Consider the following 16,402-nt stretch of genomic DNA (forward strand, 5'->3'; position numbering starts at 1 on the left):
AAAGGTAAATTTATCTTGTTCAAAAATCGCCCCTTAACCCCGACTAAATTCATTTGTAGACCGGCTATGAGGAATATGGGTTTAGATGGAGAAACTTTTGAATTGTTTAAAGGTGTCGGCATGAAGGGCTTGTATGATTTGCACGAGGAAACTTATCCCCGCCTCACATGGGAATTCCTTAGTAGTTTCCGTCTAGACAAGAACCGACAAACCCGTATGGTCGAACAAATTCACTTCCGATTGATGAACCGTGATCACTCTTTGTCCCTTGGTAGATTATGCCGAATTTTCGGCCTCACCAATCCCCCAAAATTTAAGCCACCCGAGACCGCTCACTTTTCTAGGGTGTGGAAAGCCATTTCGGGATTGGATGACCAAAATGGCGTAAAAAGGCCGGAAATTGCGTGCCACAATGCCCCCATTCGCATATGGCATCGATTTGTGGGGGGTTATATCTTTGCGACCCATGAACCGTGGGTTTTCCGGGTTGTTGAATTGGAGATTTTGGGGTCTTACTTGCTCACCACCCCGGCCCCCTATGAAATCAATGTGGGTCACCATTTGGCCCTCCACTTGGCAAAGCTTTCTAATTCGCCGGGGCAAAAAGTCCCTCTTCATGTGGGTGGGATAATAACCCGAATTGCTAGGTGCCTCGACCTCCCGGTGGACTTGACCAACTTGAGGTGGATCCGGGGGGAGACCTACATCACCAAAAATTGGTTAACAAAGAACCTAGAGTGGATTAAAACCAATCCTTTTGACGGGGTCGATTATTGGCAAGTGCAAAAGTAGAATTCCGTCCCAATTCCCAATGCCTCAAAATTCAAAATCAAGCCCGGAGAGGAATCCTACCTCCTTGAGATTGAGGAGGAGGCCGATGAGACCCAACCTCCCCCGACTCACCCTATCACCTATGGTCGTGACAACCGGAGGGAAACTCACTCCACTCTCCACTACTCCATGCCCTCCTTCCGACCAACCACCTTCCAACCTCAACCTTGGGGGGGTAATTTTGGTGAAGGCACTTCAAGCAGCGTTCCTCCTCCCCCGCCTCCTCTACATGCCGACTTGGTCACATTCATGAGTGACATGCGGTTGGGTTTGCAAACCGCCGCCAATGAGAGGAGAGGTATTGAACAAAGGTTGGATCGGATATACTATGACAACTCTGTGGGTCAATTTCCGATCTACGACGATTACATGAGGAGGAACTACGAGCATCCTGAAGGAAATGTAGATTCATATACATACATAACATACTCATATATGTCTAAATAATTTGTCATAAAATTAAAACGGATTTTATGCATGCAAACAATAATATAATAGAGGAGAAATCATGTCCTTACATTGTAGATTTCGGTTATATTGGGCACAAGAGAGATCACCTTTCTCTCTTGTTCTTGAGCTTTCCCTTATGGATGAACAAGATCTAAGTATAAGATCTCTCCCTAAGCTTAATACCCAAGGCTTCTCTTAATTTAATTAATATTACAAATACTAGTATAATATTAATCAAGGTAGAAAATTGAACCAAAAATATTATTAACACTTTGAATATTTTCGGTTTTTAGAGAGAAAGAGAGGAGGATTTTGATTCTCTCTAAAATTGTATTTTGGATGATAAGTTGAATGAATGAATAATACCTCTCACTTGGTATGTTATTAGGTAAAATTATAAGAAAAACAATGATGAGTTTTTCTTCCCAAAACCGTGTAAGAGGAGAGGTAAAGGGGAGCCAATGCATGGATTTATTTGTCTTCACAATGCACCATAGGCTTGCATGGCTACTAAAGCAAAACAATCATTATGTTTAGCTACTAATTAAACAATTAATTAGCTTAATCCTCTTCTTGTAATTTCGGTCCATTTGATAATATGGATTCCATATTATTTTTGTCAATTGTCAATATGTCACATGTCATATGTGACATAATATTTGTTATGTATTTTTAACATATTAAAAATCAACGTATTAATAAAAATACGTCACATACAAAAATCGACTTAGTAATTTCATAATTACTTGTACCAAAAATTTTACCAATTTATAAATCACAACTGTTTGTATTTATAACAATTCATTCAAATTTAATTGTTACATTAAACAATTTATTTCATCCGAGTAATTATATAATTTGATTACTCAGACCGTATCTCATTTAATCACATTTCAATTCGATACGTAAATTATACTTCCAAAATCGTCCGTCAATTTTCAAGTAATTTAATTAACTCGTAACATTATACGATTAATTAAATAATCAATTAAGAGTGTTGCCCTTTAGGTATGACCTAGGGGTCAACTGATCACCACCGTCATCACGACAAGTAATGTCAAACTCTAGTCGACCAATCATTACCGATATATGTTGACGGTTGTTGTAACAATATTACTTCCCAATTGTATTCATTTTGATGAGACTTAAACATGTGATCATCATGATCAACAGTCGTGATCGCATTATTGTCGGAGGACACATATTCCAACAATCTCCCACTTGTCCTCGACAAGTGTGCGTCACCAATTCTCTTGTCCTATTACTATCTCCCACTCAATGCAAGGTGTCTTTCAGGTCGTACTTGCAAGTGATCATATCGAGAGTGGTTTCCTCGATCTGGAGAATAACTGATTGACCGGATTTATCCACTCTGGATACTTTCCGAGCGTGACCACGCATTTCCAGTTCATTACTCCTCGAGTGGCCCTGAGATATGTTATAACCCTGACTAGGGATGGACAATTCCTATCGCACTCATTCCCTTCGACTAGCCACAACCATCATAACCCAAAATATGCCCATTTGACCCCATTTACGAAGGTCGTAGTAACACAAATCAAAGTTAATCTGAAACCGTGCCATCTTAGGTGAATAGCCTTTAGTCAAAAGAATCGACTCATTTTGAATACTATAGTAGCTCTCGCCACGACCAGGCTATATAAATTTGCCAGAACTCTATAAGCGGTCATTAGGCCCGACAAAATGTTCCTAACAATCTGCCTATGTGATCGACTAGTCATCTCATATGACTCTATGGCACTTGAACTTGTCATCAATCGCATCACACTCTAGTCACTTCGAGACGTCACCTCATATAAGTAACTATGGGCAAAAACAATGTTAATCCATGTTCACTTTAACGGGGTTCAATTGTCTCTACAACCCGTTTGGATATAACAATGTTCAAAGTGAGTTAATAATAACTCAAACGACAAATGTCGACATCACACTCTGATCAATATCATATTACAACCTTGTGATGTATATCGTAAGTGTAAACACTTATTGATTGCAATAGAAGTTTAACATGCCATGTGTCCATGTGTTCAAACTTCTTACACTTGCAATTTCCTTTACATTCATGTTCTCTCTCATAGCATGAATCTTACCAAGTACACATCAAGGTTCCTGACCTTGGTATCGGTTCTTTAACTTGAAAGAACTTTCTCATCGACTATCACATAACGAACGAATTTGTGATGAATAATGTAACTTGTACTGATCAAGTACCTATCCGCACACAATGCACTAGGTAAATGTTTTGTAGAATCTTACAACAATTGTCAAGATGATTAGCCTAGCACTTCTAACAAGTCCTAGCTTATTAGGAAAGATTAGTTTTAAGCAATTTCTTGTTCAACTAAGTGTCTTCCCACAACTTCTTATTTCTCTTTCTAGCTCGAAAGTTTTTAGGATTCTCATAAATCCTTACATGTGTTCGGATTTCATTTATATGTGCAACCTATTGTCACATAATTGATTATTCCGTCAAACACCGAAATCGCTCATCGGATTCTACTTGAGAATTCATGACGTTTCTTTTATGGCTTACCAAACAATCATCATGCTCTTATGCATATGATTCAAAATTGGACATGTACATGATTATTCTAATGGCGGAAACATTAGTAACTAATAATCATGAGATCAACCGTTCTTAGGTTCTATGAATGACCATGACTGCTAATGGTGATTCCATTTTCATCCATGTGAATAACCTATATGAAAGTTGATGTGATGCGTATCTCTTAATACTAATCCAACATCCCTTGATGTAATTGGATTCATCATGGTCCATGTTCATCCAGAATTGAAAACTCAAATCTTCCTTTATGAAGGAAGGTATTAGCTCGTCATTCTTCAATGAGTGATGAGTTATAACTTTTTCAAGATGATTGCTCCCACTAATATCCATGTCTATACATGATAATTGCCTAACTCCCACTCAATTCCACATGTTTCGAAATTGACTTCTCAATCGGAACTTTTAAGGAATTGAAATCGAAGAATTGCATTTGCCAAGTTTATTAAGATAGAACCATATATGTTCCCATCATATCCCTTCAAAATACCTATTTTGAAGTGGTCTCATCTTAACCTTATTAAAAGATTTTAATATCTAACTCACACATATCATAATGATGTGTAGCAATGTCTTTATTCAAATATAAATAATATTTAGAATATATCCTTTGAAATACCCTTTTGAAAGGAGGTTTAACCATTTCATTTTCACAATGAGGTTAATAAGTGACATTTGCTTGGTTAGATTTTAACTTAGCCTTTGAAGATATCGGTATATCAACCCTCGCAATTTCTAGTCATAAATCTCGTATATATATATATATATATATATATATATATATATATATATATATATATATATATATATATATATATATATATATATATATATATATATATATATATATATATATATATATATACTAGAAGGTTACTTTGATTCATTTAGGCTATTAAGTAAATCTCGGTTGAAACTATAGGTCAAATATTACATAAACTTAGTCAAAACTTGTTGAGACTTTACATTAGTCATTTCTTCCAAAACTTACTTTTGGTGTCCTCACGTAGTAATCTTAAGAATATATCTTTTGATTACTTCACATGGTCTCTTTAGTCATATAGAACTTACTTGAGACCATAGATCTCATCTATTGGGTATACTATGTAAATAGATATACCTTCATTCAAATCATTCTCTCTTGCGTAGATCTTCATATACACAAGTACACAATTTTATCTTGCCTTGTGTGTTGTGTCCTCATTTTTCTCTCACTCTATCTTTAGAATAAATACACTATAGATTCAAAGATAGCATATGAGACACAAAATAATGATGTTGAAGTATAAGGAGAACTACCTCATAGGTTGACTAATAATTATGGATTTCATATGTGTACTTGGTGATTGACATTCCTTTAAGAGAGTTCATAGACTCAATTTACTTTATAAATGATCATACACAAGCCTTAAGCATGTGGACATATAATGAAACCCGTCATTATATTTGTCTATTAGATCACTTTAAGTGACTAATCTTATGTTTCAAAGCGCAAGCAATTTAAAGATGAAATTTAGAACATTAAAAGGATAAATGATAAAACGGGTGACTTGGGTTGCAAACCAAGTCACCATCATCCAAAATACAACTCATTATCCAAAATACTTTTCCATGTCGAACACGGAAACTTAAAGTTCTAAAATCCAAAACATTTCTTAAAATAAGACAATGAAAAACAAAGCTCCATAAAAGCTATCCTTAGCTTCTCCATGGTTTCTCATGCTTGTTTTTCTTTTCCCTTGTCTTTGCTTGGTGGAGGCCCTATTTACAATAAAAAGGGGAGATACATTATCACAACTTTGCATCATAATACCATAGTTGAATTAGAAACATAAAAGAAGGTTAGTCATTTACCTACCGGAGTGATCTTTCGGCTTTGATATCACCAAGGTATTTGGAACAATTTCTTTTCCAATGTCCCATGCCATTACAATAATGGCACTTATCAAGAGGACCCTTCTTGACTTTGGATGTGCTAGCTTCACAAGACTTAGCTTTGGTGAATGTGGGAGCTTGCTTTTTACCCTTTCTTCCACTCTTCTTGAATTTCCCCTTACTCTTAGTGCTTATGTTAAGCACATCTTTGGGAGGGTTCACATTTAACCCCATGTCCCTCTCGGCTTGCACAAGTAACTTGTGCAACTCCTCAAGAGACACATCCTTGTCTTGCATGTTGAAATTCACCCGGAATTGCACATATGCCTTGACTTTAGACAAGGAGTGTAGAATCCTATCTACGATGAGTTCTTTGGGGATTTCAACCTTTTGAATTTTCAAGGTCTCGACAAGCTCCATGAGTTTGAGCACATGAGGGCTAACCTTTTGGCCCTCTTTGAAGTCGAGATCAAAGAATGCCGCGGCCGCCTCATATTGGACGATCCGCGGAGTTTGTGAAAACATGGTCACAAGTTTGGAGTAAATCTCATTAGCATTGCCCATTTTAAAGGCTCTCCTTTGGAGGTCCGCCTCCAATGCAAATATTAAGACATTTTTCATTGCGGCGGACTCCTTTTGGTAAGCCTCATATGCTTCCCTAGTGGCCGCGGTGGACCTAGTGGAGGGCTCGGATGGAGAGGCCTCGGTAAGGTAACGAAGCTTGTCGTCACCTTCGGCGGCTAATTTGAGTTGGGCATCCCAATCAGAGAAATTTGACCCATTCTTTTCAAGTTTACATCGATCCATAAAGGATCGGAGCCAAGACGAACTAACGAGAGGTGTAGCATTAGGAGTTGCTGTTGCCATTGTTATGAATAAGAAGTGGTCTACAAAACAAAATATAAGGAGTAAAACAAATGTCGTTTTAATAATACTCGTAAAAATTGTATGATTTAAACAAGTTTTATGCATTTTTCTAGTGACCTCTACCCAACTAGATAAATGATTCCAAGACCCAAATTCATATCAACTTAGGCACGGGGTAGCCGATGCAACCTTCATCAATATAACTCGGTGGATTAACCTTTTAATCGATTCTACTTTTAGAACTCTTGGTCGATAAAATTACTCTAATGTTTATCTATAGCCCAAAACACATCAACAAGGGCACGGGGTAGCCGATGCAACCCTTATCAATTACTTTTGTTGAGTTCAATCCAAATTTCGAATAAATGTGTCCATTATCCAAACCCATATCAACTTAGGCACGGGGTAGCCGATTCAACCTTTATCAACATGAATTCGGTGGATTAACATTCATCACCCACTTCCCCTACGTAACAAGGTTTGTACCCCGGGGTAGCCGAATGCACTCCCTCGCGAAATAGGTTTTCATGGTTTCTACTATTTGGTAAGGCTATATCTCAATTAATTGTTTTAGCGAGAGGTCATGTCAATTTATTATCTATCACGTTTTAAGTGAACTAAAGCGGTGAACTACGATAATTTTAATTGACACGGTCGATAAACTCGATAAAAGACAATGCATGTTTAGTTATGGCGATTTAGCAATGCATGTGACATAAAATAAAATGCAAGCATAAAATAAATAAATCCTAGTATGGCCTTTCCTAAAATAGAAAAACTCTTTAACTATTACATATTCGGAAACCAACTCCATTGGTCCCTTGAACTTCGGTTGTGGCACGCATCTCGAGGTAACACCGTCTTTATGTATCGCCATTCTTGAAGAAATCCGTCTTTAGGAACTCCGGAATGAATAAAATTACATAATAAATTACATAATTCCTATTATACATTTGTAACTAAAATATAATAAATCTATTAAATTACAAAACGGTGATACGAGATCACTATAAAAATTACAACCGAATCGATATTCCCATACATTTCGGGAAATACCAATAAAAATCTAAGGCCATACTAAGTAAAATACATAATTCAAAATTACATAAATGAAAAATTATGACAATCATAAAGAAAATGCAGCATTATAATATGTATGAACATGCTCAATTTTATGCTAAATCGCCTTTAAATTGCCAATATCGTATATTACTCGGTTTTTACGGATTTGCGTGATTTCAACATTTTATAATCACAAAAATACATAAATTCATATTTATGCACTAGTTAATTACCCTAACCACTTAGGACTCAAAATTTAGTCTTCACTAATAAATTGACCATAATTAACTTAAAATACTAAAATTGTTCATAAATTAGTCCAAAAATACAAAATAAGCTATTAAACTTCAAATAAATCATAAAATTTCAAATAAATTCAAATTTTGAAATTTAAATCCATGAACATTCTGGAAAATTACCATGACACTCATAATGTTCAAAATCTTAGGTTAAAAATTTCGAAATTTTCCCGGAAAAACAATGTTGCGGTTTATCGATTTTAACTAAAATAATCATAAAACATGAGGAAAAATTATACTCACTAACTTTTCAATTTTAGATCTGAAAAAGATAATAAAATGCAACATTAGACGTTTTTCTTGAGTCATAGATTATGTTTTATTAATTTTTAACTAATAATGTCACTATTTATACTATTTTTCTTCAAAAATCCATAAATCATGCATAAGGACTTCTTTATGGCCAATTATTTTACACACATCTTGTAAAATTGCATGTGACAACATATAAAATTTCTATGACCAGATTCGAAACTTAACTCATATTAACCTATTTTTCACTTTAAATCCGAATTAAAAATGAAAAATACATTTTTCGAGCATAACATGTCCAAAAATTATGAAAATTTACAGGTTATCTCAAAATAATATGTGTGACAACATATCCAAAAATTACTGGAAAATTCGAAGTATAGCAAATTTTAGACCAAAAATGACATTTTTACTCATAAAATCACATTTAAATGCCATTATTGTAAATTATGAACAATAAAAATCCGAAAAATAACCAAAATATCCTAAAACACTTTAGGACCAGAAATATTAACATGCATGTAATAATTTCGTGATATATCATAATAACACAAATTTTACAAGTTTTATTTGTTATTCTTATAACTCGGAAAAACTTTTAACCAATTTGCATGCAAACAACCGTGGCTCTGATACCGATTGAAGGAAATGTAGATTCATATACATACATAACATACTCATATATGTCTAAATAATTTGTCATAAAATTAAAACGGATTTTATGCATGCAAACAATAATATAATAGAGGAGAAATCATGTCCTTACATTGTAGATTTCGGTTATATTGGGCACAAGAGAGATCACCTTTATCTCTTGTTCTTGAGCTTTCCCTTATGGATGAACAAGATCTAAGTATAAGATCTCTCCCTAAGCTTAATACCCGAGGCTTCTCTTAATTTAATTAATATTACAAATACTAGTATAATATTAATCAAGGTAGAAAATTGAACCAAAAATATTATTAACACTTTGAATATTTTCGGTTTTCAGAGAGAAAGAGAGGAGGATTTTTATTCTCTCTAAAATTGTATTTTGGATGATAAGTTGAATGAATGAATAATACCTCTCACTTGGTATGTTATTAGGTAAAATTATAAGAAAAACAATGATGAGTTTTTCTTCCCAAAACCGTGTAAGAGGAGAGGTAAAGGGGAGCCAATGCATGGATTTATTTGTCTTCACAATGAACCATAGGCTTGCATGGCTACTAAAGCAAAACAATCATTATGTTTAGCTACTAATTAAACAATTAATTAGCTTAATCCTCTTCTTGTAATTTCGGTCCATTTGATAATATGGATTCCATATTATTTTTGTCAATTGTCAATATGTCACATGTCATATGTGACATAATATTTGTTATGTATTTTTAACATATTAAAAATCAACGTATTAATAAAAATACGTCACATACAAAAATCGACTTAGTAATTTCATAATTACTTGTACCAAAAATTTTACCAATTTATAAATCACAACTGTTTGTATTTATAACAATTCATTCAAATTTAATTGTTACATTAAACAATTTATTTCATCCGAGTAATTATATAATTTGATTACTCAGACCGTATCTCATTTAATCACATTTCAATTCGATACGTAAATTATACTTCCAAAATCGTCCGTCAATTTTCAAGTAATTTAATTAACTCGTAACATTATACGATTAATTAAATAATCAATTAAGAGTGTTGCCCTTTAGGTATGACCTAGGGGGTCAACTGATCACCACCGTCACACGACAGTAATGTCAAACTCTAGTCAGCCAATCATTACCGATATATGTTGACCAGTTGACAGTAACAATATTACTTCCCAATTGTATTCATTTTGATGAGACTTAAACATGTGATCATCATGATCAACAGTCGTGATCGCATTATTGTCGGAGGACACATATTCCAACACATCCTTCCCATCTCCACCCTTCTTACTACCTTGAGCCGGATGGTGGATACCACAAGGATGGGATGTTTGTCTACGCCGACATCAATCTCCGGCCGGATTACTTTGCCCCCCGGCCTTTCCCCCTCCCGCTTCTCAAGAGGAGGGGCATGATGCTCAATGGTTTGGAGGTACCCCCTCCATTTTCTCCAACCCCGATGTTGGGAGTGCCTCAGGGGCGGCCACGGGCGGCTTCATCGCGTCCGACGTGGGTTTCGGCGATTCTACCGTTCCCATGAACACCGACGATTTCCTTAGGGAAACCGAGTTTGGAACAGTGGACGGGGATGATAATGATGATGATGATGACGACGGGGACCATGAGTCCTAAGCGGCCTCGCGTTTGGCCTATCTTTGCTCCCTTCACAATCCAAATGTCAAGTATGTTCCCCAACAATCCAAACTTCTCATTCATATTTAAATTTTGTATGCATTTAGTTAGTAGGCATATAGTTGCATTCATATAGGATTGCATTAGATTTCAAATTTGTAATATATTGTCACATTTAGTTATTGCATTCATATAGTATAGCTTGCATTGTATTTCAATATTGCATATAGGTTAGATCATGCATTGCATGCTTATTTGAAAAAACCACTAAAAATTTGAAAAATCAAAAATACCAAAAACATGTATTTCATTTGAAAATAAATAAAATTCCACCAATTTAAAAATACAAAAACATGTTATTTCTTTACAAATATTCAAAAACCCAAAAACAAGTTCTTTTAATTTTCCAACTTGCCCTCCCATGTAAATGAATAAGTGTGGGGAGGGCCTAAAAAAAACCCAAAAACATGCATTTTACTTTCCAAAAGCAAAAATACCAAAAATATGTTATTTCTATTTTCAAAAAATTCAAAAATACAACAAAATATGTTTCTTTCTTTTACCTATTCTCTCCCTATACTTTGTTCCATTGAGGACAATGTAAATTTCCAGTGTGGGGAGGGAAATATCCACTTTGTAAATACTTGTTTATATTTGTATATACCTTTAAATTTGATAAAAATTGAAAAAATGCCTAAAAATTGAAAAATTCCAAAAATTACAAAAACATTGCATTGTATATATATGTTGTTTGTTGGCTAACCTTTGGCATAGACATCGACCATTCGAGGCAAAAAGGAGCTAGAAGACGCTCGGTAAACTCGTTCTAATCTCTTACTCCTTTACCGTTCTTTCTTTTTATCTCTTGAGTATATGAAGGAGAATGGGATTTTGTGCCTTGGATGTTCCCTTGGGGAACTTGTGGATTGTTGGTGTTGACGTGTTGCTAGGATTAGTCAAAATTGTTGCATGTTTACCTTATGTTCATTTCCATTTCTCGCATGCATTTGTTTCACATGTATATATATGTTGTGTTCCCTTCTTGTTGCATTGAGTTTGTATATAAAGTTTTGAACAAAATATGGTCTAGGAAGGGAGTATGATACCCTCTATGATGATAATGTCTAGGTCGTGTCTTTCCCCTCTTGGTGGCTTGCACCTTGTGACCTCCTTGTTAGGGTGTTTGCTTGCGAATACCCGAGAAATGAGGCTAGACCGAAAAGTTTTGACCACCATGTGAGACCAAGACCGTAGACTAGGCCTAGATTTCGACATAGCTACTCAAAGGTGAGGATAGAGCCTCCTTGGGATCGGTACATCCATACCCGGTCCCCCTTTAGGTGTGAGTAGGCTCCTTGCGTGGCATGTTACATCACGACGCACAAGCATGGCGTCCTTTCCTTTTAGACCATGAGATGTTCATTTATATGCATATTTTGAAACAACAAGTTGCATTTCATTTTTTTGAGCCTCACTTTGCCAAATAAGCCTAATTTCTCGACCCTTTAGACTAGGACCGATTTTGTTCACCCCTTTTGAGCCTTGACCTTTCATTTGATACCTACGATACTAACTACAACCCAAAAACAACCGACCCTGATCAAGAAAGTTGTCTATGAGTTTTGGTAGTACGAAGCAAGGGGATTTGAATCTTGGTTTAGTGGATGTGCACAATCCACTTGAGTCGGAATGATGGCTTAGTTTGGTTTGCTTTGAATAAAGAGGTTTTGAAAAGAAAAAGAAAAAGAAATAGAAAAAAAATGTAATGAAAAAAGAGAAAAAAAAAAATGTTGCACTTATATACTTTGTTTGTTGAGAAAAAGCCAAGCAACACTCCTTCATCAATGGAGTAGAAAAAGGCGTTGCAAAATAAAGGGGCATATGATGTTTTTCCAAGTGAGTCGGATTTTGAAAGTTGGTTTGATTTTTGGCAACTAATTTCAAAAATTTTTGTTCACTCATTTGTTGTAATAAGGAAGGGTTAAGCGGAATTTTGACAACTACTTGATCTTAAACTCCAAATGATCCATAACGGTGCTTGCACCAATCCCGTTTCGACCCATCACCTAGCCCTGTTACAACCCTTGTTTCTTTTATGCATATTTCCCTTTTTTGCATCTCACTAATGGTCTTGTAGGAGAGAATTCCATGTTAGATTGCGGGCATGTCTCATGAGTCGAGTAGTTGAGTGATTTTGGTCGGCACGAGTCTCTCCGGATATGGGGCTGTGAGGAGTACCTTAGCCCTCTCCTCCAATTCACGCGCGCCGGCGTCCTTGGACTTAGGCTGAAAGTCCGTCACCTTCTCTTTCTTGAAGCTAGACCCCTCCTCAGACCGTCTCAAATGAGAACCATTGACCGTCATTGGATCGAACTTCGGAGCCGGGACTGACCCATCAGCACTCGGGTCTGCCCCCAAAATTTTTGGGACGGTGGTTCCCCGAAACAAGTGGTCTCGTAGGTTATTTGGCATTAAAGGACGAAATTCTTCAGCATCAACAGCGATCTCAGTCGATCGACCACTCTCCTCAGTCGATCGACTGAGATGTACGGTTCCAGAAGTATCTGTAACCCGTGCTTCAGTCGATCGACTAGGTATATCAGTCGATCGACTGAAGTACCTGGCAGACGTCTTTTTCTTTGATTTGTTCGTTGAAGCTTTCTCTTGACTTGTTTCCGGCTCATCTTTTTCAACAGCATCCTCAACCATGGCAGGACCATCAAGGGTGGACCCGCTCCTCAAAGTGATGGCATTTAGGGTCTCCTTTTGTTCGGGTTGAGTGGGTAAGTGTCCGGGAGCTCGAGTGTTACTTTTACTAGCCTTGATTGAGCAATTTGGCTCTCTAGTAACTTCATCCCGCCTCTCTAGCTTGGGACTCCTTTAGCAAGGTTCTTAAGCTCGGAAAATTCAGAATTCTGCGATTGTTGCGGCACATAAGGAGGTTTCGATATTCTTTGTTGCTTTTGATGAGGAGGCACATATGGCTGCTGCTGTGGCGGAGGTTGAGTTGGATTCAAAACATTCTGGCTTCTCCAACTCAAGTTTGGATGCGGTGGCTCGTAGTAGGTGTTTGTCTGCCTATAGTGTTGAAAGGCAGCACAAGATTCAAAGGGACTAGGGCAGTTTTTCGAGACATGGCCCTCAACTCCACACCTTTCACAGACGAAGGGACCGTCGACACAAAGATTGACTTGGTATATCCCACCTTTAGAAGCTCCTCCTAGCTCATACTTGTCAAATCTCGCGGTGAGAGCCTCAAGTGCAGCAACAGAGGAAGATTCAGCAGCTCTCCTCTGGTTCCCTCTCGAATTCCCATACTCGGCCTTGTGGGTAGCTAGATCGTCAATGATCTTCCACCCCTTGGTTGCTCCCAAATTTTCAGCGAATCTTCCATTGGTGCAAACATCCAAAATGGCCCTCTGATCGTCGTACAACCCATTGTAGAAATGATTGCACAAACTCCACTTTTCGAACCCATGGTGCGGTATGGTTCGCACCAACTTCTTGAATCGGACCCATGCTTCATGGAAATTCTCATCTGGCCCTTGTTTAAAGCCCGTGATTTGAGCTCTAATAGCGATCGTCCTTGAAGCAGAGAAGTACTTCTTGTAGAACGCTAATGCCAATGTATTCCAATCAGTGATCCCCTGAGCGGTCCGGTCCAAATCTCTATACCACTCCCTTGCAGCATCACGGAGGGAGAAGATGAACATGGTCTCCTTGATTTGATCCTGGGTCACGCCAGCTGGTGGGGGAATGGAGCAAAGATAGTCAATAAAGGTCTCCATATGTTTAGTGCATCTTCATTTACTCCCCCAAACCGGTTTCTCTCGACCATAGTAATGTAGGCGGGGCTTTGGTTCGAACTTCCTGGCATCTCCGTGGTCGAACCCCTTGTATAAGTTATCGGCTGTCGGCTCAGAATAACTAGCTATACTTGCTTCCTCGGCCATGACTGGAATTTCCGGAGAAGTAACTGTCTCGGCTGAAGAAGTGGAAACGGGTGAAGACTGTGGGTCTTCTTCGAACAGATCGTTCTCGTAATAGCTTGACAGAGTACTCAGCTCTTCCTCTGTCGGTAATACCCTTTGTGTTCGTCTCAACTCGCGCAAGGATCTTTCAAGCTCAGGGTTCAACGGTACTAATTCTCCACCCTGTGACCTGCGCATAAGAAGAAACTACAAAAAGAATATAAGAAAGTTTAAGGAACGGATGTCCCTTAAACTAAGAAAGACTAAAAATAAAAACAACTAAAATTAGGACTATTGCCTCCCTAAGAACGGCGCCAAAATTTGATACCCGTCGTTGTGAGTACCAAAGATAAAATTTATAATCTCCTATTAAGACTAACCTAGGCTAGTGGTAACAGGGTCGAACCACAAGGAGGCAGTTGTAAACTTTAGTTGATTTATGTTCAGTCTGAGGTAACTATTGTGGGGGTTGATTTGAATTGGTCTAAGACTAAGAGCAAACAAAGATAATAAACTAAAAATATGATTAAAACAGATAAAAGAAAGGTACTAGGATGGTCGGTTCATTATAGCTTCAAGGCAAAAGACAAACTAAGTCGGTCTGAATCAAACACAGGTAAGGCGGGAAATAAAGAGGTCCTCTCGGTCCACTCTTAACAAATAGCATCTCTCGATCTCGCTATAGGTCCCTAATGTCACTAATACTAACTTTCGTCCTGAAAAGTGACTAACGGTCTAAACTATACCTATCTTTCGATCTTAGCACAGTCTAGTCGATTTAATTGATGGTCTAATAACCTCCCCTACCTTTCGATCTAATGGGTCAGTCACGAAATAGGTATCTAACTGGTCGCATGCATTCGATTCGTTAAATACAAGATTAAATTCAATTAAAACGAGGGAAAACCCTACGAGGTCAGTCGATCGACTGGCAATATCAGTCGATCGACCAACACGCGAGACAGTCCTTTCTAATCTAATGCCGCCTCTGCCATAAATCGCCTACATCCTAGCACTATAGAATTAGCTACTCATGATGAAAGTAATAACAACAATAAAACTAATAACGATTACTGAATTCATGCTTAAAGTAAATAACAACAATGATAATACGATAATTGGTTTTCGGGACACTAACTATCAAATCTATACTAATAAAGAAAGTAAAACAATAAAACGGAATTAGGGCAGAAAGAATACCGAGATTCAGAGGAAAGATTAAGAACAAGAACAGAAAATCCAATGCTAACCGATGTTCCAAACCCTAATTACTTGAATAAACTAAAACTGAAAGTACTGTATTGTGATAAAAACTTGGATAGAAAACTCCTTCTCAAACTTGATTGTTTATGTTACGTTATATAGCAATCAACGTAACACCTTATTTCCTAAACCTAAACTTCACGGGCTTCAAGATTCACGGTCTTTTAATTTAAATGCGGAATAGCAATCTGGTCGATCGATCACCGACAAGGTGGTCGATCGATCGCTGCTCCTCAAAAACAGTAGCTTCGGAACCGAGCATTGGTCGATCGATCAAGGTAACGGTCGATCGACTGGATGAGCTGCTACTTGACTTCTTTTAACTCGTGGACTTGTCTTTTGGGCCTTGAATTGCGCACCAAGCTCGTTCCTTAAGCAATTCCTTTACGTCATTTGCAATGCAGATTACTCGGGGACGGATTTGGCTTGATTTCCCGTTGAATTCTCCACATTTCTGCATTAATGTACAAAATACGGAAGTAGACGGAAATAGGGAGAAATGTAGCATAAACTACAAGAATGAGCTCTGAAATGCGTGTAAAATGGGATGTAAAACATCATATAAATAACACGCATCAATTACCTCATATGTAGCCTTTGTTCAACATAAACTCAGCTCCGATCGTCCTTTCAATATCTCGTCACGCCTCCGTCTCTTCAACGAGCCGT

Source organism: Silene latifolia, chromosome 4 (genome assembly GCF_048544455.1).
Source record: "Silene latifolia isolate original U9 population chromosome 4, ASM4854445v1, whole genome shotgun sequence".
In the NCBI taxonomy this organism is placed as follows: Eukaryota; Viridiplantae; Streptophyta; class Magnoliopsida; order Caryophyllales; family Caryophyllaceae; genus Silene; species Silene latifolia.